A 24,632-nucleotide genomic window follows, 5' to 3' on the forward strand; every position below is an offset into this window, starting at 1 on the left:
CCTCTTCCTTTAGTGTTCCTTGGCAAACACTGTCTTTTTTACTCTCTCTAAGGTTTTACTCTTTCCAGAATATTATATTGTTGGAACCGTATAATATGTAGCATTTTAATCCTGGTTTCTTTCACTTAGCAATATGCATTTAAGGTACCTCCATGCCTTTTCATAGCTTGAAAGCTTATATTTCTTTTTTATCACTGAGTAGTGTTCAGTTGCATGGCTATCTCACAGATTATCTGTCTCCTTATTGAAGGCCACTTTGGTTGCTTCCAAGTTTTGAAAATTATGAATAAAGCTGCTATAAACATTTATGAGCAGGTATGTGTGTGTGAAGATTTTCAATTCATTTGGGTCGATACCTAGGGGCACAGTTGCTGGAATGTATAAGACTATGTTTGGCATTGTAAGAAACTGCCAAACTCTTCCAAAATGGCTGTACAAATTTGCAGTCCTGCTGGCAATGACTGAGAATTCCTGTTGCTGCACATCCTCATCAGCATTTAGTGTTGTTAGTGTTTTGGATTTCAGCCATTCTAATAGATACATAGTGGTTATCTCATTGTTTTTCTTTTATATAAAATTCCTTGATTACATGTAATGTTGAAAAAAAATAATATGCTTATTTGCTATCTGGATGTCTGCTTTGGTGAGGTGTCTACGTTCTTTTGTTTACTTTTTTTATTGTTGAATTTTAACAGTTTTTTGTATATTTTGGATTCAAGCCCATTATAAGATGTGTTGTGCACACATTTTCTCCCAGTCTGTTACTTTTCTTCTTATTCTCTTAACAATTTCTAGAAATTTTGTTTACACACACACACACACACACACACACACACACACAAATTTCATTAGCTATTTTTTTTTTTCTCAGAGAAGGTGTACAGAATGCCTCACATCATCATTGAGGTAGTCTTGCTAAGTTCGTTTTTGCCCCCTCTCATTTATTTTATTATCTCATTTTTCCCCCCTTAACACAGTTTTGTGATTTTTTTCAATGAAGCAGAAAATGGTATGTGCCTACATTGGCCAAATGTTACTATTCAGGCACCTTTGGAATATTTGGAGAGCTGTGTGAGTACAGGCCTCCCAGGATTGTAATTGTCAAAGAAAATGAGGAAGTCCCCTGAGGAAGGCTCACTGGAGGAAGGGTTAAACAGCTATGCTTCAGTCATGAGGCAGGTGGAGGGTCTCTATGACTCAGATTTGGGAGCATGAAACAAAGTTGGGAGAGAGGTCTCTCTGTGGATATAAGAGGGAAAAGGGTGGAACAGTAGTTTTTTGTTTATTTGTTTGTTTGTTTATCAGTTTGGAAAAGACACATCAGCATCAGCTTGGACAGACACTGCAGGCCAAGGGCTCTCTGGGGGGGTCTTCAGGTAGGAGGCAACACTGTGCCACTTAGGAATGTCAGGGCACCCTTTCTGTCCTCTGTCCTCCAGGTGCAGATACAGACTTAGTGGCACAGGATTTAGTTTAGGAACTAGTAGATCTTGATGTTGAACAGCACTCCTTGAATTGGAAGGATCAGGATCATTGGTCATTTGTGTTTTCTTGGAATAAAACAGCTGTGACTTAGTACACTGTTAAGCTTTCTGATCTGATAAGACATGTCTCACATGCACACTGCTGCTTTGTAGTTGTGAACTGGTTGGTGTTGAGTGTGGACAACTGTATGAAATCCTGTGACCCCAGGGGATGGAGATTCTGGAGGGGGAGCCTCCCAGTCAGAGTTCCCACATGTTTATGGTATCCAAAGTTGGGTGGAAAGGGAAAACTGGTCCTTCATTAGGTTGCTCTGGCCATTGCCATTCTGTGAGGTTGTGGGTCCCATGCTTACTTCTTGGTACCATGAAATTAAGGTGTCACCAGCATATGAGGCATTAACAGCAGAGGTGGATTTGGCATCTTAAGGACTTTAGCACTCAGTTGTTTACCTTATAGGTCTGTCAATGATTGGTTGTGTTTTCTGGAAAGCTCTGAGAGCAGAAGTGAGGTGACACCCATGTGGCTTTACACAGAGCTTTTCAGATAAATGATAGTAATTTATAGCGATGGCTTTTTAAAAAAAGAACAGCTATGGTCACAGCAAAATCGAGAGGAAGCTACAGAGACTTTCCATATGACTCCTACCCCCCACAATGCATAACCTCTCCCGCTGTCAACATCCCCCACCAGAGTGGCATGTTTGCTATAATTGATGAATCTACATTGACACATCATAATCATCCAAAGTACACAGTTTACATTAGGGTTCATTCTTGGACTTTTATATTCCACAGGTTTGAACAAATGTGTAATTACATGTATCTATCATTACAATATCATACTGAGTATTTTCACTGCCCTATAAATATTCCGTGCTCTGCCAATTCATCCCTCAACTCCTCTCCCCTGCCATAATAATAGCCTTTTAAAAGCTTACTATGTGCCAGTGAACATTTTGCAAAACCAGTGAGAAATGGATCTTTTCATCAACTTTATTTTACAGGTGAGAAAATGAAGCCGAGAGGCTTGCACATATGATGATCCGATCTAGCAAGTGGAGAAAGGGGGAATCTCACTTCCAGGGTAGCACTGTTCACTGATCCCTTGTACTTCCTCTGCAGAAGTTCTTAGAAGAAAGTGTGGATCGCCTAGTAGGTAGGAGAAGCTGCTTTACTACTTAGAGTGATCTCAATTCTTTTTTTAAATGCCAGGCTAGGGTGTCTTTGAGGAATACTATTTGCACTTAATGTTTTTGTATTTTTTTGCTTTTACTTTTTCATCATGTAGAATACAGCATTCAGTAGACAAACATTTCACATTTTTGTTTGAAATTGTTATACTTTTCATGTGTATTAAAAACATATTTTCTTTAATCACATATTTGTAGATATTATCTACTATCAAAATGAAACTTACAGAAAAATTGGATAATTTGTTTTGCTCTGATCTTCACATACACCAGGAGAAACATTTATCCCTACTAGATATGTTTATGTTCTTCCTAACGTTTCTGCTATTTTACTTATCCACATTTTAAACAAAGCAAGTAAGTTATAGTTCTCTATATTTTATTGTCAATAGATAATCTATAGCATGCTATCTAGTAATATAACGACTTGACTTACATCTTTTCTGAGCAGGGAGAATAACTATTATTTACTGTAAAGTAACCATATTCAAAGCGTTTTAGAAAGAAATCTTTGTTCTATAATAAATAAAATGAGTCATATTTACTTATAAAAACTCTTAAACTGATAAAACTACAAATATGCTACCAGCTTAGATTTTTCTTCTGTGCACTAAATCGTTGCAACAGTTACCAACTGGACCGTTTTGATTGTAATATCTCCTGTGGTGGATGCTGTAATGCATTGTTCAGATTCCTCTTTAGGAATAAAATACCTCTTACTCTAGCTTTGGGAATGTTCACAACTGCCAGCCTTCCTCAGGGATTGTCCTAGCCAAAGAGAGGCACCTCACTCAGTTTCCTGCTCCTTTTTTGTGGATGCTTATTTCCAGTGACTGATCAATATAGAGGTATAAATGCCTGACCCTTTCAGATAGGGGCAACTCTGAGGATTATTTTATCTTTAGAACTCTTTATAGGGCTTTCTGAGGCTTCCATTGAGAGTACATTTCTGCCCAGCTCTTCCCTTTGCCCAGTCCTCTTTTCCCTTTCTTGCATCATGAGTTGATTCTAAGGGCATTCTCTCCTAAACTTCCTGCATGCTAATCTCCACCTCAGAATCAACTTCCCAGGAAATTGAACTTGAAATAATGACAGATACCAAACATGGTATGCCTAACACATAACATGGTTCAGGGGAAGAAGATGAGGGCTTTTTACCAGTTTATGGCACTATCATCCACTCTAACACGCAAAGTAGAGATCGGGGAGTTGCTGTGGACTTTTTTCTTCATCACTGTTATTTCTTTGGTTACCAGTCCTGTTGACTTTCTCAAATTCGTTTTCAGATACACCCTCTTTTCTTCATCCCTATTGCCACTTTTATGGCTCAAATCCCCATTATTTCCCTCCTGCCTAGTGTAACAGCCTGATAATGTGGTTTTGTAGCAGATGCTCTCAGTGCAATGAAATCCCTTGACACTTACTGTTCCCAGACTTGCCAAAGGCTTGTTACACTGAGTACCTGCAACTCTGTCTGAGGGCTTTCTCTGGTCTCTGGAGAGTGCTGAGTTTGTGCCCTGGGCAGTTCCGGGAAATTCTGGGGAGTTAAAACTCCTAGTAGCAGCCATCAACCATGGTCTGGTGGGAGTTGTAGGATAGATACTCTTATGGGAAACTTTGAAGTATGTTCTCCATGTTCTCCCAGAGGTCACCTGTGGATTTGAACTTTAGTTGCTTATGGTTTTAACCTTTTCAATAATGTAAACTTCAATCACATCCTTCTTTTCCCTGTCTTCTTTACCTCTGTATGAGTGTTTCCTGTTATCACCTCCCCTAGGAACTGACTGTGACAAGGATCTTACCTTAGGCTAAGATGCCTAGAAACAGACCCTGAGATAAGGATTTAAGTGCAGGAAGAGTTACCCAAATAAAACAAAAATGTGATTATTTCATTGTCTTAAGATTAATAGCATATAATTTCATTTATATGTGGAATCTAAGGAACAAAAAGAACAAACTAATAAAAAACTGACTCACAAATATAGAGGACAATTTGGTGACTGACAGAGAGGAGGGATGTTGGGCTGGGAGAATGGGGTGAAGGGTTAAAGAAGCACAAATTAGTAGATGATAGATAGTCACAGGGATGGGGAGCATGGCATAGGGAATGTGGTTAGCATTAATATATTGACTAGGTGGAAAACCAGAGGAGAGAAGGACCAATTAGGGATTGTTTTATAAACTTATATAGATGTCTAACCAATGTACTATATACTTGAAACTAATTAAAAAAAAAAAAAAGTAAAGCCTAAAGTCCTCAGCTTGTCATTCAAGGCCCTTCATGACTTACAGCACCATCTTTGCTGATTCACTGAGCCAGCAGATCAGAATCACGGCCCTCCCAAATAACCCACAATCATCTGTCTCTCAGAAGGTGAAGCCTCAAGCTGCCAAGCCTACCCAGTTCGGGCTAAATGTAGCATACATCTGATAACTTCTAAGAATAATGCAAACAAAACTGAGCCAAGAAATAAAGTAACTATTCTAGACACAAAAATGTGGGCTTCTCAATAGCACTTCAATGATAAGTTTTCCCACCTTCATCCTATTTTAATGTGATTTGGGCTAAAATCTCACATTAGTTTTTCACAGTTGAGCATTTCTTCATAATAAAGATTGATGACATTTTAGAGCTCATAGGAAAACTAGGGTGGAAAAACAGGCATTCTTCCTTATTTCTGCCTTTAACTTGGCCGGTAGGGTCCAAATAGAAATGAAACCCAAAGCTAAATTTATTAGATTTGAAAACAAGGCAAAGTGTTGTTATTAAATGAACATTTATGGAACACTTTCCATATCGTGTGGTGAGAGAAATACAGGAGAGGTCTTGGGGCCAGGTAAAAAAGCTTAAAAAAAAGCAGGGGTGGGGTAGCGGGGGGGAGTGGAGACAATCTCTGCCCATAGCTTTTTGCCAAACTGTTGTTTAATCCTGTCCATGCAATAAAGCGGCCCTGTCTACCACTTTACACACAAGGCAATAATCTTAAATCGAATAACTACTAACTGAAACACCATTTCCCCAGCAATGACTTTCTGACTCCATAATCTGTTTTCCAGAGTATCTTAGAGTTTTATCCATAGCCATTACAATGTATAATTAATTGTTCATTTAAGTTCCGTCTCCCTCCCTGGATTGCAAGGTCCAAGAGCATTGGTACCACATCTGTATTGTTTATGACCATATTCTTATTGCATACTGCCTGACACATGGCGGGGGATCAATAAACATTTTTTGAATGAATGAATACTGAAACAAAACAGATCAAGGAATTAATATCAGATTTAACTTCCTAGACTCATGTTCTTTACAGTGCATACTTTCAGCAGATTAAGCAGCAAAGATTGTATAACATGTATCTGTAAAGTTGGTGCTTAATTAAATATTAACTGGCAACGTTAAAGTGAGCAAACAGCCACTGAGAACTCTGATCAAACCTGTTGGCCTTTGTGTCATTCAAAAAAAATGTTTTTCATGCTTCATGGGCTGTGGGGGCAGAGGGGATTCTGAGTTAGGAATTCACCCATGTGGTAAATTCAGGACATGGACTTCTTGGTGATGGGTTTTACATACAAACTGAATTCAGTTTATGGACTGCAGTCTAAAACCATTCACCCAACTCTTCACTTATTTATTCCCTAGCTTAGGTTGTGAGAAAATTTTATTTCCCATGACAATTGTTAGCCCTATGGTTTGGTCTTTATGCCCTTCATGGATACAAGCCTTCATGGCTGCCACAGTTTCAGATAGTGAATGTAGGCAACATCTGTTTCAGTGGAAAGGAGACTGGCAGAAATGCATATCTGGCATTTTTAACTTCTTCATAACATTCTTTTCTCGTGGGGTCTGTTTTCTATCAGAGAATAGCTGGAGCAGAGACAACAAAAGGCGCCTCCCACAAGGGCTCCTACTCAGTGGGATGGACCAGCTCACGTTTTTATTGAAAGGTTTAATTTTATAGTTGGTTTTCATGATAGTTGAAGGGAGATTTAATAATTTAAATAGAGTGGCTAAAAAAAACCTGCCCTTGAAAATATTTGTCTCTAGTATGCCCTAATTCCCCCCCCCCTCCCAAATTGGTTGTGTTAATTCCATTTCGCCTTTTGAGCAGTTGGAGATCCAAAAGTTGTTCTCTTAAGAGAAAATGTTGGAAAATCAGCTAGGGGTTAAATTGAAGGCCCTCCAGTAAAATGCTATGCCCCATCAATTTCCCACCTTCCACGTACTTGGGTTCTGAAGTTTCCTGAATATATCATGTACTTCTTACATTGTGACTTTGCTCCCTCCAGCCTGTTAAAATTTTATGAATCCTTCACAGGAGGAAAGCCACTGAACTGGGTCTTGAAGTCTTTTATGATTCTCTCTCCCCTCATTATACTTCTCTCTTAGCACTTATTGCCATGTGACCTGAATCATTAGAATTGTGTTCCTAATTTTTTTCACAATCTATGACCTCAAAGATTCCAAATTAGTGTCTTATTTATCTTGGTATTTTATGGCCTAATATCCAGTATGTAGTCAATGCTTAAACTACATTCTTCCTTTTCCCTGTAGCCATACTCTTTGCAACATTACTTATGGACTCTGTTTATTGATGGGAGGAATTGCAATTTCCCCACCTCTTAAGACAGGGCTGACTTGTGGCCTGCCACAATCATTGGTCAAAATAAAAGTGACAGTATGTTAATTTGGAATCTATGCTTCAAGAGGCCTTGTATGCCCCTCTTATCATTTTCTATCAGATTAGCTGGCTTCTTTTCACACCATAGCAGAAGAGAAAAGGGGATGGGGCACAGAGAGAGAGAGAGACAGAGACAGACAGACAGAAGCAGAAGGAGAGACAGAGGGAGAGACAGGGACCTGAGGGGGAGAGAGACTGAGATGGGGGTGTGGGGGGAGGGCGATGGGGAGATGGAGAGAGAGAGAGAACGAGATAGAGTGAGACAGTGATGGAGACAGACCGTTAAAGACAAACTGAGACTATCCTAGATAAGCTGATAAGCAGTTAACCCTAAAACAAATGAGAGAGCCAAGCCAAGACTGGTAGAGCTGCCTATTCAATTTACAGATGACATATGAACATTTATGAGTCTACCAGAAACCAGAAAAAACACCCACCTGACCTATAAACACATGAACAATGAAAAATATACTTTTAAGGTACTATGTTTTGGGGTGGTTTTCTATACAGTAATAACCACCTGATAACATGCTTGAGAATTCATTGCATTGAAACTGCCTTCTGTAATTGAGTAAGAATTTCCATCCTTGGCAAAGAAGGGCCTAATAAATACATGGCCCAAATTCTTCATGGTAAAATTACCATAGATATCGAACAATCTGACACACAATGAGAAACAAGTCAGAAGATAACATTTCTACTTTTTTTTAATTTTAATTTTTATTTAATTTTTTTGAAGTCTCTAGCATACTTTTTAAAGGTTATCTTTAAAGTATACTAGCCATGAAAACAAAATGAAAAAGTCCAAGCACAAAATCATTTAATACTAAGTATTTTTTGTTCTCGAATAAAAGATTTTGATGTGCCTAGAGAGAGGGTAGTAATAACATTCAAAAGTCGAATTTATTCAAAATGCCTTTCAAGCACTCCTTTATTGTTATGCTAATTAAACTTAATTCATAAATAAAATATCTAGTTGAGATGTATTTGGCAAATGTGGTCTATTAAGGAACACTCAGGTTCATAACTCCTCCCAATTGGCTCAGTGTTTCATACTGCAGCCCCATAGGGCTTATTCTCATGTTAAAGTAACAGGCATTTGCCAAGAATCCTAATTTAACTGTGTCTTTACACAACTATAAACAAATCATCATGGAATCTCAGCATTCAGTATGCAGAGGGATCATCAGTAGCCCAGAGCTCCCTCACTCAGAATTTCAGATTTTATGTGACTGGGGTCAGAATGCTAATCTGAAATAGGAATGTGTAAGATATTTTTAGTCTCCAATATTAGAAATCAGTTAAGGAAGAAAACGTTATTCTACTTCAATCAGAATCTGAACAGATGTGAAAGATTGCACTGTATTTGCTCTTCTGTGCCTGGCAATCAGCTTTGTGTAACTATATTAAGATGAGCCAAAAAGAAACTCAGTAAAAGAACTAGAATTTGGTTTCATGCCCAATTCTTTTGCTGCAGAGGCAAGGTAAATGGAAGATTTAAACATGCACAGGGTTGCACACTTGTTAGAATTCAAGGAAGAGACAAACAAACAGAGGTTCCTATTTAAAGCTCTGTCTTTAGGTTTGGAGAATATATCTGCTTGGAGGTAAGACCAGGGACTGGAAAGAGAATCTAGAAATGCTTGCAGTCGGAGGTGATATTGCTGTAATATTTCATTGATATGACCCCTCAGAATCTGGCTTTCCATTGAATGGTAGTGAATTAAAATTTAGTTAGCAATATTTACTGAGTACCAGATGTTTCTTTGGTGAGTATGTCAGGTAGGAGGGAGCAGGAAAGAAAAGACACTACTTTATTCCTATTCAGAAGTTTGTTGTCTTTTTGAAATGGGAGGGAAGATTTTGGAAGGACATTAAATGCTTATTGAGCAGCTTTGTGCCCCTGCCTCACATATATCTTCACAATTAATTCTCCCCTCCACTACATTAAACAGTAGATAGACAGAAGCTCTGAGAAGTCGTACAACTTGCCTAAGTAAAGCAAAGCTTCAAAATCAGGTGTGACTCTCCAACTCATACTTGTTCCACTCATAGCGGTCCCCAACCTTTTGGCACCAGGGACCAGTGCTCCTATGAGAATCTAATGCCTGATCTGAGGTAGAGCTGAGGCAATGATGCTAGCACTGGGGAGCGGCTGCCAATACAGATGAAGACAGTATCAGTCTACGGCCTGGGGGTTGGGGACCCCTGCACTACAAGACACTGCAGAAGAACAAGAAGAGTAATGTCTGCAACTCTAGTACTGTATCTGTGAAAAAGTATATAAATCTATGGATTTATGTAGGTGCTTTTCCAGGACAGGTTTTCTCCACCAGAGGTACAGTTTCTTGAGGTCCAGGCTGCTAGGTCTTTGTTGAATATAATTACATCTAATCTCTTTTTGTGGGAAAAAAATATTTTTATTAAAAAAATCCCTTGCATATCAGCTCATAATATTAGAGATTCATAGGATTCAGTGCGCGAGTAAAAGAGGGATTTTTTTCAACTGCAGTGTTATGGGGCTTAGAATGGTATATATCGCTTCTCCAGACATAGAAGCGATTATGTCCAGTCCCACTGATCTTGGGGCTAAGGTATGCCATTGACCTAAGATATATTAGTGATAGAATATATTATTAGTGAAGGTGCTCTGATTATTCTCTCTGGAGACATTCCTCAGAGATTTTTCTAGGGCAAATATGATTAATAATAAACCTTTTGTTTCATGTACTTTGTGGCAATTTAAAACTGCTTTTTAAACGGCCTCCTTTAAAAAAATCTTTACTGATATATAATTCACATACAATAAAATTAATCCAATTAAAGTGTACAATGCAATGGTTTTTAGTATAGTCACAGTTATGCAGTGATCACAATCTAAGTTTAGAACACCTCTGTCATCCTAAAATCAAACCCTGTACCAGATTTTAAAATCTGTTCTTCAGTTGATGAATACTTGAGTTGTTTTTACTTTTGGCTTTTATAAATAATGTTGCTATGAACATTTGTGCACAAGTTTTTGTGAGGACATATGTTTTCATTTCTCCTGGGTCTGTGCCAAGGAATGAAATTTCTGGGTCATATGATAACTTTATTATTTTAAGGGACTACCAAACCATTTTCCAAATCACTGCATGATTTTATATTCTCACTAGCAATGAATGAGGGTTGCAATTTCTCCACATCCTCATCAACACTTATTATGAGTCTTTTTTATTTTAGCCATTCTAGTGCATGTAAGGTTGTATCTCATTGTGCTTTTGATTTGCATTTCTATAATAATTAATGATGTTGAGCATCTTTTCATGTGAATATTGGCCATTTGTATATCTTTGGAGAAATGCCCTTTCAAATCCCTTGCTCATTTCTAAATTAGTTTATTTACTTTTGTATTATTGAGTTGTAAGAGTTTTAAAAAGAATGTATTCTGAACACAAGTCTCTTATTAGAGACATGATTTTCAAATGTCTTCTCCCATTGTGTGAACTACCTTTTTGCTTTCTTGATGGCATTGTTTGCAGTCCAAAAGTTTTTTATATTGATGAAGTTCAGTTTATATATTTTGTTGCTTGAGTTTATGGTATCATATCTAACATTGCTTAATCCAAGGTTCCATAGATTTACTACTATGTTTTCTTCTAGGAGTCTTATGGTTTTAGTTTTTAGGTTGTTGTTGCATTTTGAGTTAATTTTTTTTGTATGATATGAGGTAGGGGTCCAAATTTATTCTTTTGCACGTGGATATCTATTTGTCCCAAGACCATTTGCTGAAAAGACAATACTTTTCCCCATTGAATTGTCTTGCTACACTTGTAGAAAATCTACTGACCATAAATTTAATTGTTTATTTTTGGCCTTTCAATTTTGTTTCATTGTTTTATTTGTCTATTTTCATGCCAGTACCACACTGACTTGATTACTGTAGTAAGTTTTGAAATTGGGACTTTATCTTTTTTTTAAGATTAATTGGCCGAGTCCCTTGCATATGAATGTTAGGATCAGCTTGCCAAGGTCTATCAAAAAAATCCAACTTGAGATTTTGATTAGGATTGTGTTAAACCCTTAGATCAGATTGAGAGATTTTGCTGTCTTAACAATAACGTGTTTCTTTGCCTTCACTAATTCTGTCACTAATATACTTGGCTTTCTTTCATCCATGCACGTGGTACGTCTTTATATTTATTTAGACCTTTCTTTCAATAACTTGTAGTTTTCAGTGTGGTGATCTCCTTTTTGAGGATCTACCATGCTCCTATTCTCTACTACACTCCTCCTATTTGAGGATCTACTGTACTTCTTCCAGAGGGGTTAGAGGATCAAAACACTGTTAATGCTGGACGTTCCTCTAGCCTATAAGAAGCTCTGCTGGCTATCTTATGTCTCTGAGGCTCCCTTCCTACCCACCAGACTGAGTCTACCACAGCAGTGCATGCTGCTTTCTTTCCTACAAACTCATAAAAGCACTAGACTTCTGTTTGTAGGATATGGTCAGCCAGACACTGTCAAAATTTTAGTTAAGAACTCACGAGTTTGTAATCAAGACGTTGCCAGGCAAAATTTTCATACATTTAAAGAAGACCCATAGGTGGCTTCTTTTATTCCAGCCACTACAGAAAGGACTAGTTCCATATAGGTCACTTTTCTACAGGTGAACTTTACCTTTTGTTTCCTGTCATGGGATTCATAATGCCAATATATGGGATGCTCCTGGGCACCTGCGTGGTACTCTCAGAAGTGCATACTTGCAAGCACAACCTGAAAGTGCAGGAGAGTTAACATGAGGTACTGTCTTGAGCGATGGAGGAAGGGACTTGATAAATAAATGCCACCCCTTTTGTTCACTGGGTAGTTGGTTCTGAAAGTTGCATGACTGCAAGCACTAGTTGTCTGTTGTGGCTGCCAACTTGAAGACATATCCCTGTACTGCCTTTCCCACTTCCTTGTTTCATTTTTCTGTTCTAAAATCCTGATCTCTGGGGTCATATTTCTTAATTAATGTCTTCTACTCAGGCTCTGCTTTCAGGGCAACCCCAGCCACGTCTTGAGGGAAAGATAGCTTTTTTGACGTTAGCATAACTTTAATTTTTTATGACTATGACTATGCTATTTTTGGTATAATCTTTATGGAAACAGTTGAATATGTTGCAAAATGGAAAAATGTCAACTTACACATATTGGAACAAACCTTGTTGTATAAATATGTCTCCAGTGTTGACTAATTTACCCCAAAGTTTATAAATATACTAGCTTTCTTTTTAGGACTTAGTAGGGTGGTACTTTTCTGTGATCTTTGGATCACATGGCCACGGGATTTACTTTAGCTGGTGAAATGTGGGTGCAAGTGGGAAGGCTCAGGCACTAGTTCTATGGGCCAAGGTGTGATTTCCTATATTTCTGCCATCTTGCCATGGCGATTATTGAATATCAAGAATATTTTTTCATCACCCTGGATCTCAGAATGACAATGGTGAGCAGATCCTACCTGTTGATCTGCATTGAACAGGTAGCATTAGCAAGAAACACACTTTGTCATGTTAAGCCATGGAGATTTTTTAGTTGTTTGCTGTGGTTTACAAACCAGGATGGACTAGGTTGTTATGGAGTATCATAAAACATACATGTGCATGTACATGCACCATGTACCAAGCTTTACTCTAAGGATAAAAACAAAATGAAATAACAATAAAAACAATCAGGTAGCACCCAATGAATTGAGCTTCTTCACTGTAGAACAAGGATCACAAAAGTGTCTAAGGTTTAAGGTTAAGATGTGTAACAATTTGCTGAAGATTACCCCGCTGGTAAGTGGAAAAGCCAGGATCCAAACATCAGAGCTTGATCTCTAACACCTGGCCCAATGTTTCTTGTGGTGGATGTACTTTGTTGGCGATACCTGCTGACCTGTCAAGTAGTCCACAGGGGAGCTTTGTATTTTTAATTACCTTTCTCATATATTTCACTAACTTTACATTTTTAAAATAATTTTTAGTTTTTAATTACAGTTACAATACAATATTAGTTTCAGGTGTACAATATAGTGATTAGACATTTCTATAACTTACAAAGTGATGACCTTGATAAATCTAGTACCCACCTGACATCATGCATAGGTATTACAATATTATTGACTATATTTCCTATGCTATCATCCTCATGACTGCATTGTATCTACTGATTTGTACTTAATCTCTTCCTCTTTTCAACTGTCCTCTCAATCCCCTTATCATCTGGCAATCCTCAAAATGTACGTTGTATCTATGAGTTTGTTTCTGTTTTTGTTGGTTCATATAGTTTGTTTTTTAGATTCCACATATAAGTACAATCATATGGTATTGGTCTTTCTCTGGCTTGTTTCACTTAGCATAATACCCTGTAGGCCCATCCATGTTGTTGCAGATGGCAAGTAATATTCCATCGTTTATATATACCACTTCGTTTATAGAATAAAGGAGGAACACCTAGCATCCCAGTATCCCCCTATCTCCCACAATCTCTACTGTTTTTCACAGCCAGAAGTTATGGGGAGTTCTCTCCCCAGCTCTGGAACCCTGGGCTGAGGAGCCTAGTGTGGGGCCAGGACCCCTCATTCCTCAGGGAGGATCTCCATTGCCAAGATAATCCTCTCGATTTTTAACCACCACATGTGGGTGTGGGACCAGCACGTTCTGCATCTTTGTCTCTTCTACTTGTTTCAACATGGCTTCTGCTGTATGTCCTTAGTTACAGGACTTCTGCTCAGCTAGACCTCAGGCTATTCTCAATGATGATTGTTCTATCATTTAGTAGTATTTTGATGTGGTCATAGGAGGAGGCAAACACAGCGTTTACCTACTGTGCCATCTTGACTGATAAATGGAGCATTTAACTGAAATGATTATGTAACTTTCTTAAACAGAATTGATGCTACCTATGATTTACTCCCATTTAAACAAATGACAAAAGCACTCATCAGGAGCTCTTACTCTGAACAATTCACTAATTTTGTACTTAAGATTATTGTAAATTGTTACCTAATTTATATAAAATGCATCACATTAACAGATGTGGCTAACAGTAATAACTTGTACACGTGCTAAGATGGACTGCATTTAAGTACACAATTATGCAAAACATGAGATATCTGTGAAAATAAATAGTAATTTATCTTTACTGTTTTTATATCTATAGTTCATTAAAGTTTGCAGTTCCACAATAATGCAAAAGTAGTTCATAAATAAATGAAAGAAAATGAAGTAAGGATAAAATAGGAACCATCTCTGTAACTCAGAATAATGCTAAGTATATAAATACTGTATAGTATCACAGTGAATATAAAAAAAAATCTACTGAAAAAAGTGATTTGGTTAGTGTGATGATTTTCCATAAGCAACTAAAGAAAGATGAAGAATCTGAATATTGATTTTATGGGATGAAATTAGTACAGTTCCATGAAATTGTCATGAAAACCTTAAAGCTTTTTTCTGATTTCCTGAGCAAAGCACAATGGCCACTCTACCAAAACAAAATTTTCAGGAACAGTATGAAATACTTTCTAGCGCAAAATTGATTGATTAATTGCCACTAAGAAAAAAGAGATGAGAACATCAGAAGCATTATTTAAAGTTATAATTCCTGCAGAAAATACAAACACAATACCTATTCTTGCTTAGAAGCTTGTAAAACTACCCATAAAGTTGACAAATAAAGCTCATATAGAAAGGACAAGCAATAGGTAGTTTTCTTTATTAAAAAAGATATTTTGGGCATTGCCTTATATCACTGGTATACAATGTGGAAAAGCAATTACTGTCACTTATGTGTTGGCAGATAATTTGCTTTTATAGCTGGACACACCAATTTCAACATATGTGTAGCATATGGGGAAGAAATGCCAGACACTGCTTTTTGTCTCATTTATCACTAAAAAACTCATTTTGTGAGCCGTGTTATCAAGGAGAAATCTTTTCAATAATAAGTGGAAAAAAAGTGCACAGTATTGTCAAAACAACAGTTATGAGTACAACAAAGAAGAGCATTGCTACATAAATGAAGTTGCACTTGAATCAGATCCACACACTACTTTATAAAAAGGGAATAGCTATGGGTCAATATGATGTGTAAAGGATGTTCTCCATTTGTTTTATCAGAACAATGCTCTACCTTTTTGAGTCAGAGTCCCAACAAAAATCAGATGGTAGACTCAAAGTATAATAATTCAAAGAAGGTTTTTGTTTGTTTGTTTGTTCGTTTGTTTGTTTTTAACAAAGGAACTATTCACAAATACATGATAGAGAATGACAAGGGACATTGCACTGACCCAGGGCTTTGTAAGTGCCAGCTCTTTACAGTGTCTTCACTGCTCTGTGTATGTCCAACAAACTTCATATAATGATGACACAAATATTATTGACACAAATCTAATGAATGTTCTATGCCTCCTATATCAGATTCCTCCTGTGTAAAGTATCATATCATCTCTGCCTTACCTGATTCCAGCAATGTCTATGGCCAAGAAATTCACACCAACTCTGGTCTGCTTTGCCTCAACATCACCTCTGCCCAGGTTTGCTCTCTGAGTCTCTTGCTTCTTGCCTGGCTCTTCTGTCATTCATGTGGGACCCTGTGAAGACCCAACTAGACATTCCCATGCTCAACTCAGAAGTGTGGGTGAGTTAATCCTCAACCAAATGGGGAATGAGAGTCAGTTGGCAAATGCTTTTCATCTCTTAGAGAAGCATTTCTGAGATGCACTCCACATATTCTTTAGAAGGTTCCCATGGTACTTAGCATCAACCAACTACAATAGCAAATTCACTCAATGTGTCCTCATATTGACTTCTTTTTATTTCAATGTAGATGATACTCAGAAGGGAGATTGGCAATTCTGTCTAAGAAAAGAACACAATTCCTGACCTCCATGTCATGAGGTGCCCAATTTCAGGCAATGGCATCTTTGAGAGAAAAGGACATATCAGAAGTTTTGAAAGTTCATGTAGCCCCATCTGGGTCCAGACTTCCACACGTAAAGGTGAAGTGGTCCTGCACATAAAGTGAGATTGGTTAGGTGGTCTCAGGGTATATCCAGTTTAGGCTGAGTAATTTAATGTATAATGTGACTGCAAGGTACAATAGTACACTTAAGCCTCATTTATTCTCCAGAGTCCACAAAATCTTCATTTAGCATCCTCAGATTCTCCAAGACAGTAGCACCTGATTAAAAAATATTCTTGAACTCAGTGCTGCAAAATCAAAATGGGAGTTAGTGTTGTCATATTTCTTGGAATTGTGCTAATGAGCTCTTTAGCTCTAAAGTTTACCCTGTGGCAGATGACCTATTTTTCTTCTTTCCTAACAGCATATAGAATCTTGTGTTTATTCTTAAACAATGATGTCTCAATTTGGAGAATTTTCCCAGCAAGGCCTTTAGTTGTGGAAAAATCTTCTCTAGTGTTTTTAATAACTTCATACTTCGCTTATCTTTTCCTGAAACTCCTCTTATCTAGAGGAATCATCCTAACGAATGAACACCCAAGTCTCATCTTACCTTATGGTTTCCATGTTTTAGATGTATATATTGGGATATTTTCGTAATGCAATTTAGAAGATAATATCTTTAAACTAGCTTTCCTTGGGTGGGTGGGAGGTCCGTAATTTTAGGTCAGTAATTTTAGGAAATAAAAGGACTTTAAAAGATCAGATATTTTACTTGGTTCATTTTAGGCATATCTTATTTGAAACATAACTTTTTTGTTTGCTTTTTATCTGATAGATGATTTGAATCCACTCATTTTTGTGACAATTACTGGTATATTTAGACATATCTAAAAGCTTATTGTGTATTTACTATCTAATCTTTTTTCTTTCTTGCCTTCTTGTGGCTTGATAAAATTCTATTTATTCCCCTCATTGATTTAAATTTTAAAAGACATTTTAAAGTTATATTTTGTAATAAAATCTATAGTTACACAGTATATAACTAGTGTGCTGGTGTTTTCTCTTTGGGAAGAAACCAAAGATATTAAAAGCATTCCTTCTGTCTTTTCTATTAATGTTTATAAACTTAGTTCTACTTTTCAAAAAAATTTCAGATACTAGTTATATTTACCAATGTTTCACAGTTTTTTGCTCACCATTTGTTTTATATTCTATTCCTTCCTGTCTTCTTGCTGTAGCAATTATTTGAGTTTACCATCTATAGATTCTATTGAAAGAAAGAATCTAGTCATTTTGTATCTGAAAATGCCTATCGTTCCTTTACTCTTGAATAGTAATCTATCTGGCTTACAAAAACTTACACATTTTATATTAATCTCAGAATTTTGAAGATTTTAGGCTATTTTCTCCTATAATTTATTTATGTTGATTTATTCGTGTCTTCTGGGATTGCAGTTAGACTAAGATAATCTGCAGACTAATATGAAATCTATGCTTTTTCTAGATATAGATTTATTTTTAATAATTCTACTTAGATCTTGGTTAACACTGCTAGAAATGAGGAAAGACACAAATCTTCAGAGTGAAAGTGTATAGCATCATTATTTCTTATTGCTTCTCTTCTCAACCTAGAGCTTCAGTTAGACATATGTTGGGGCTTCTTTTATGTTCCCATTTCTCTTTCACATTTTTTTTGACATTATTTCTGAGCTGCTTTCTAGGTGAATTTCTCAGGATTAATTCTTTGTTCAACTGTCTTGCATCTATAATTTATCCCGTATATGTGCGACTTTGAGATACATTCAGAGAGACCTGTCAAGGCCATTTTTCAGACAAAACAACAAATTAATAAAAAACTCACTACCAATCACCAAAAAAATCCCCACATTTTAAATTGAATTACACCAGTAAGAAACAGATATAATCAGTATTTACTTTAAATAATATCTTCCTATACTTATAGTTTTAAAACCCTGCTAAAATATGTCTAAACATTGGTCTTTTAATTTTACTTAGAATTTGAAGAACACTTTTAATCCCATATGAAGGTTTTCATCTCAGGAAATTTTATTTGTTATTTTGCTGCGGCAATTGTTTCATTATTATTCCTGAAGATAGGTAATTATAGATGCTAGGAAAAATGGGTATCTACTCTTTCACCTCGTTTTGACTTTGACCCATTTCCTTGCATTCAGGGAAAACTTATCAAGTGTGTCTTCCTCATCACTGGTTCTGTTATCTGCAGTGTGAAAGCTCTTCAGTTCTCCTTCCAATGCAAATTTATTTTTTTTAATTAATTTATTTTTTATGTCAACATTGGTTAATGAAATCAATAAGTTCCAGTTGTATACTTTAACAGTAAGGCATATATATATATATTACACTGTGTTCACTTATCATAGTTAGATTTCTTTCTGTTACCACATTTCAATGCAGATTTAAATTGCTCTACATTTGTAGGCTATTTTTTTTTTTTACTCAATTTTTATCTCTTCTCACCTATTGAATTTCTTATAACTTTGTGTTTCCATTCCTTAGGGACCACATTTTCATGCATGTTAGTGAGGATGACAAGCCATTTTTCCTCAAATAATTTTCTGTTTTTTAGAAAGTGATTTTTAGGAAATAAACTCTCTTGAGTTTATGTCTTTTTTTGTAGTATGTTTTTCACTGGTTAGACAGATGAAAACCAATAGACCTTCCTTGACTAAAGGTATGTTTAAAAGTGTTATGTGGATTGCGCTCATCTTGTTGGATTTACAGCTGGAAGGGAAGCAGTCTTGCATAGCTCCATAGCCATTTATTAGTGTTTCAGAAGTTTTGTTTTTACCTCAATTCAATAGTGATAGAAGTGTCTTACTCTACCCTTCCTGCATGGTTATAAAATATTTTATATTCAGAGGAATATCACATCTATCAGAATACTGTGGACAAGAGAGGTGAAGAACCCAGCTGGTGGCAAATACTAGGGTTATAGTTTTATAATTGGGTTCCGGCACTTCCATTTTCTCTTCTATTATTTTCTTGGAGTTACTGTTTTTGAATATTTATAGAAAGATATACTGATGGGGGCCAAGAGGGACACAGTACTCCACGTGTAGGTAATGATTTTGAGGCAAAGGGTCGGCTATTACATAATCATGTTATATGAACCTTTCCTCTATAATCTAGGGGCAGACCGTGGGGAAGGGTTGAAGCATATATTTACTTCCATGCTGATAGATTACCTCTCTAAGCAGACTTTTTTCACTTTCCAGATTTTTTATTGGAAATTTAAGAACTGTTCTAGAGACTATCAGAAATCAACACGAGTCCCTTATTGCTGCTCTGAAAGCCTGATTGTTCTTTGTTCTTCTCATTCACCCTATGGGACTCTGCTGTTATTGCTCAAATTAATCTCTATAAAGTACAATTCTGATCACTTTTTTCTAAGTCTTCAGTGATTACATTTCTGTAGGCAATGGGTAAACTTCTTATCGTTGTGTCCAATGTCTTGTATAAGAGTGGAAGGGTGGACTAAGGAAATATTTTCAGAGTACTTTTTATACTGGAGCTTGTGTTCTGGTCTCATTTACCTGTAACTCACTTGAAAATGTCAAGTGTTTTTGCAGCATTCATACTATTTGATTCACGTAGACTGCCTTCTACTTTATCTACTATTGTTTATCCTTCAACACTCATTTGCGATATCATTACTATAGTATATATTTTATGAGCTTCACACAACTGGAGATTGAAGCCCTCACAGCCCTTTCCATTTCTCTTATGGTATTTATGCCATCACTTTATCTTTTGAACAGTAAATAGATCTTTAATTTTATCAGTATGTCTGCATAATACCTAATTAGTAGTGTCTTATACCCTATGGTTTTATAAATGCTATTCAGTACTTTAGATTTTTGGGTTCAACTGTACATTGGGAAATTCAACAGTTTTCACTGGTAGTTGTAGCCACATAATCCAAAGCCCTACATTCTGTGACTGAAGTGTCATCTTTCTCTTTAAATGCATTATCCCTGCATTATTATACAGAAATTAATTTGTTCCTTTTGTAGCTTGGTAAAGTACATTATCCAAATATTTTTTTCAGCAAGTATAAAATCCATCTGATCCTATAGACCATGAAAGGACTCAGAAAGTAAGATTCAATAATTCTGTGTCTCTGTGAAAATATCCAAAGCCCTACGGATTTGCAGTTAAGATGAAGATAAAATTGTCCCAGTATGCACAAATATCAGATATATAAGCAACTTGTTGAATACAAGATTGATAATCCTAAAGTTCTTAGCAAGAGACAGTGAATGAGAATATAGTTAACTCTCAAAATTAAATAACATTCTGCTATCCAGTACTTCAAGTATATTTCATGACTTTGTAAAACATTCCAGAACTTGGTAGATTATGAATAAAAGTTTATATGAAGCAACCTCACAGACCCAGACCCTAAATACATTATAGAGATAATTCCTATTTACTTGTAGCAAGAATAAGTTGTTTTTCCAAGCAAGGCATGTGAATTAAGTTTAGAAAGATCACTCTGGCAGTAACATGGAGGCTGAATTGGAAAGACTTAGAGAGTAGACGCCATCAGAACAGTCTGAAAACTGTTAAAATGGTCCAAATGATTACAGTCTAAACTAAATCCAGCATGATGAGAATGGAGATTAAAGAATGTATTGGAAAGGTGAGGTACACTAAGACAATACTATGTCTCTGTCTCATCTATTTATTTGCCATTTTAAAAGATGATTATCTCTAAAGTTTCTAGTTTGAGAATTAAGGCAGCAATATTGTTAACTGAAAAAGAACCACAAGAAAAGCAGGTACTTTCTTGGTTTGTTTATGGAGAAGCACTATGAAATGTCTTTCTCCTCACTTGGGACTTTGAGAAATCACTGGAAGGAAAAGAAAGAAAATAAAAGTTGGGAGACTGACATTAGGTAGGTTTGGGCTAGGAAGTTAGTGTAATTTAGGCCTGGGAGTTTGTCATTTGATTCTCAGTACAGAGAACATTTTGATTATAGGAAATTACTGCCTCTACATTTAGTGCAAATTAAATTTAGGGCCAAAGGCAGTTATATGATTTTTCTACAAAGGAATGGTTGTTGGATACTAAGATCACTGGGTTTGGAGGCATATTGATGAACTGTGAAAACGATGAAAATGAATATATGCTCTAGCTGCATAAAATTCTTGGTAAGATGTATAGAGAACATCCATGCGGACTTGCTAGTAATTTCAGAGGAAACTAATTATTCTTCAAATACAAGATTAATTTAGGAAAGGGTGAGAATCTGGATGGTGATCTCTAAGTTTCTTACCTTAAATATTTTATGATAATGTGGATGAAGAATGGAAGGTGAGACCAGTCTATCTCAGAAAGAGGATCACAAGTTTGGTTATAAAAGTACCTCTCCAGCTCCAAACCTGAGTACATCTTCAGAGACATGGCTCCAAATATTGGGTCAACCAACAGGAAGAGCTGTTCTGCGTGCTGAAAAAATTAGGAGGTATCCAAAAAGACTATTCTCAGAGTTTCTGAAGCCTAAGGATGTAACGATTTCTGGCCAAGGGATGATGCTGACCTCAAATAATGAATTATTAAGGCCCATCACCATTAACTGCCACTTTTCCACTTCAGTTTATAAGCAATTATTTAGCATCTTAGTGGCATTAAACAGAATAAGATTTCAGAATTTTGGTCTCATCTAAAACATTTAGATACTCTTAAAAATATTTTCCAAACGTCTGTATGTAGTCTTAAGGTTTTTGACTATGTATCAGAGGGCTGAAAAGATCTCACCTTATGAAATAACTTCTAGCAAACATAAAGATATATGTAAATGAGTAAAAGAAGAGATATAAGTTGACCCATTTAGAACAAATGATAGATGGAGCTACAATAATAAGGTTTTAGCTGAAGCTCCTATTACCAAATTTAAGAGAGACTCTAATGATTCTCTAATTAACCACAACAAGGAAATAGAATGATACTGTTCGGGGCACAGATAATGAGAAAGCAATTGAAAACTGAAATTTTCAAGACGCTCACTTGTGCTCTGTTGACAGGGCAGACGAGGATTTCACTCAGTACCATGGAAGCCCCAACGGCACACAGGCATTCAGGAGGGACTAGTGGAAAAGATTAGTGCAAGATTCTGAGAAAATACTGCTGGGTGGAGGCAAAGGGAATCCCCTTGGTTTGTTAATTGTCACAGAATAATAAAACAATGTGGATTCTGTAGTGAAGGGACAACTCTTTAGAATTCAAAGGGTTGAAAGCAACTTGGTAAAAGTTAGAGTAGGGGTCTAGATGGCAGCTGATATGGAGGGTCCCGGTAAGTCATTATGGACACCGCTGGGTCCACGGGCACTTGGTGTTCCATGGTCAAGCACTCATTTATATAGAATCTCAGGAACATGTTGAGATGTTTGTCAAAAGATGGATAATTCTCTGCTGCAGATGGCTTATCCTTACTCGAGAAACCCCAGAGCCTTTGTTGTGAATGTGTATGGTTGTCCATTCTATGTGAATGCAAACTGTATCTGGCCTTACTTAATTGGGATAGAAAATAACCCATTTCTAAACCAATGGCTGAATATCTTATAACTGCTCTAGCAGTGATACTATAACCAACATGGAAATTATGATTGGGACTACCGTTTGGTTGAACTTATAGTAGTCTACAGTCATTCTCTAGGATCCATCTGTGTTCATAAGGAAATAAGAGGGAAATATGATAGGAACACTTGTGCATTTTTCACATTTTAAATTCCGATGGTAATCTTTACCAGTCTTTACCTTCCATGAAATGTGATATTGTTCTTGATTTACTGTACCGGCCAGGAAGTTGGAATTTTGGAAACTTCCATTTGGTTTCTAGGGAACAATTATAATAGTGGGAAAGACCAAAGACCAATGTGAGGGTTACTTCAACTGCCAAGTACATCAGTTTCAATTATAAAATAGGTTACTAGGGAAACGACTACCAAGTGGATCCATGGATCCAATAAATTTACCATAAGCTGAATTTTGGCAAGAACTCCATTTATTTCCTGTCTCCTTTATGCCCCCATTTTTAACTGAACCACTCGATAGTGTTTCAGGTCTTTGGTTATCAAAGACATTTTGAGGGCCATAAGTTATAGGGTCTGAGCTGTCAAAGTATTCTATTTTTCCTAGCGTGTAGTTACCCAAGTAAGTGATATTGGTCTCCTTGAGAAAGTCTAGTGGAATCGTGTTAGCATATACTTGCTGTGAGGTTTCAGGGTCCTTTGTCTTGATTACCTGGTCACCAATTTAGTCATGAGGTTACGCATCTGAAATATGGCTTAAGTCTGGAAATTTGGCAAGGGGTTTTAAATTTTTATTGGAGTTATCATTTGTAACTCCTTAATCATTTATTCTCTTTCAATTATATACTTTTTCAAGCAGTACCCTCATTGGTTGCTCATCTATTTATCCCCTAGGGAACTATTTCCTATTAATCATCTCCACAATCTTCTATGGGTCAAGCCCCCTTGGCTGTTAGTATGAGGTTGCTTATTATTATGGTAATTGAAATACCCTAGCTTCTGAAAGTTAAGCATACCGCCAACTAGGCTGTATTGCTTTGAGGCCCTTTCTCCCCCATTGCTATTAATAAGTCAGGCTCTGTGACCACTTCTTTCAACCCTGGATGAACTTCTAAGTGATGCTAGTGTCTCCTCACTAGTGAATTCCTGATTTTCTTAGTGAATAGTATGAACATAATTTTCTGATGGGTCTTTTGGTCTCATATAATACGTTCATTCCAGCAATGCGTACTTTCCTGAGCCTTCTATTTCTTTTTATGTTTATTTTCATTGTAGTAAGAACACTTAACATGACATCTACCCTCTTAATAAGTTAGTGCACAATACAGTATTGTTAACTGTATGTATCACATTGCACAGCATATCTGAGCCTTCTACTTCCTTCCTCTACAATTGGCATGGAAACTCAGGCATTGCAACTTCACTCAGTATGGATCTTCATTTTCTCCAGACTTCTTGGTGACACTTTAGCAGTGATTTATGCCAATTCCTTAGGGTTCTTCTCAAGGTGTAAATCTCATATCTTGAGAGAATGCTCCCTGAGTCAAACTCTTCCTTACCCAGTCTTATCTTCTAGCCCCTTAGGTAAAGCTTTTTAAAAATACAGGCCCACTTTTACTTCCCGGGCTCCTGTCAGTATAATCTGGTTAATTCTTACAATTTTTCAAAGATATCATTCCTCTCCTCCTCTATCAGTTTCTGCACACCTCCAGGAGTGTTAACTACACCTGAGTTATTGGTCTAGCAGCTAGGAAGGTGACAGTAGATTCTGAGAGGACCTTCTGTTGCCT

The 24,632-nt window shown here is 36.7% G+C and overlaps 1 long non-coding RNA gene across 1 annotated transcript in view; it reads left to right on the plus strand.

The window, feature by feature from the left end:
- The window catches only part of LOC107514965, a 316,337-nt gene that overhangs the window by 223,374 nt on the left and 68,331 nt on the right, over positions 1 to 24,632 (plus strand). The window contains exon 4 of the long non-coding RNA XR_004949972.1: positions 2,489 to 2,640. This is a non-coding gene — a long non-coding RNA (uncharacterized LOC107514965). The remainder of the gene's footprint in view (positions 1 to 2,488; positions 2,641 to 24,632) is intronic.

Source organism: Rousettus aegyptiacus, unplaced genomic scaffold, assembly GCF_014176215.1.
Source record: "Rousettus aegyptiacus isolate mRouAeg1 unplaced genomic scaffold, mRouAeg1.p scaffold_m13_p_3, whole genome shotgun sequence".
Lineage (NCBI taxonomy): Eukaryota > Metazoa > Chordata > Mammalia > Chiroptera > Pteropodidae > Rousettus > Rousettus aegyptiacus.